The sequence below is a fragment of the Lathyrus oleraceus genome, chromosome 3 (genome assembly GCF_024323335.1).
Source record: "Lathyrus oleraceus cultivar Zhongwan6 chromosome 3, CAAS_Psat_ZW6_1.0, whole genome shotgun sequence".
NCBI lineage: Eukaryota > Viridiplantae > Streptophyta > Magnoliopsida > Fabales > Fabaceae > Lathyrus > Lathyrus oleraceus.
In genome coordinates this window covers 86,297,037-86,297,812 of record NC_066581.1, presented here as the reverse complement: position 1 = coordinate 86,297,812, position 776 = coordinate 86,297,037, and the positions used below count along the sequence as shown (strand labels likewise).

Genomic DNA, 776 nt, shown 5'->3' with positions numbered 1-776 from the left:
CATCGCAAGATGAGCCGCATTCGAGTATTACTCGACCCGCAATCGAAGCAAACAACTTTGAACTTAAACCTTCGCTGTTACAAGCAGTGCAACAAAATCAATTCTCTGGAAATCCTACCGAGGATCCAAACCTTCATTTATCCGTATTTGTCCAATACGCTCATACTGTTAAAGCTAATGGTGTCACTTCAGAGGCAATTCGACTTCGTCTCTTTCCTTTCTCGTTAAGAGATAAAGCTAGGAGATGGCTTTAGTCTCTTCCTTCCAACTCAGTCACCACATGGAATGAGTTGAAGAAAGTCTTTCTTGCCCGATATTTTCCTCCAAGCAAAACAGCTATGTTAAGAGCCCAGATAAATGGATTTAAACAGAAAGATAACGAGTCTCTTTTCGAAGCATGGGAAAGATACAAAGACATGATGAGACTTTGTCCACACCATGGTTTAGAGGACTGGTTAGTAATTCATACCTTCTATAATGGTCTCTTGTACAACACAAGGTTAACAATAGACGCCGCCGCAGGTGGTGCGCTTATGGATAAACCTTACGCCGATGCTTATCAACTTATCGAAAGCATGGACCAAAATCATTATCAGTGGGGAAGCGACTGAACAATGGTATAAAAACCTCAAACGAAAAGTGGCATGTACGAGATAAGTAGCCTTGATCATGTTAATGCAAAAGTGGATGCTCTTGCCCAGAAAATTGAAAGTTTAAATGTATCACCTCCAGCCACCGTGGTTGCCGCAACTCAAAATTGCGAAGTCTGTGGAATC

At 41.8% G+C, this 776-nt stretch overlaps 1 non-coding gene across 1 annotated transcript; it reads right to left on the bottom strand.

Moving 5' to 3' along the window:
* Positions 1-338: 338 nt before the first annotated feature.
* Positions 339-445, bottom strand: LOC127133313 (small nucleolar RNA R71). The gene has a single exon (XR_007807298.1). It is a non-coding gene; the product is annotated as a small nucleolar RNA R71 (small nucleolar RNA).
* Between the last annotated feature and the right edge of the window lie 331 nt (positions 446-776).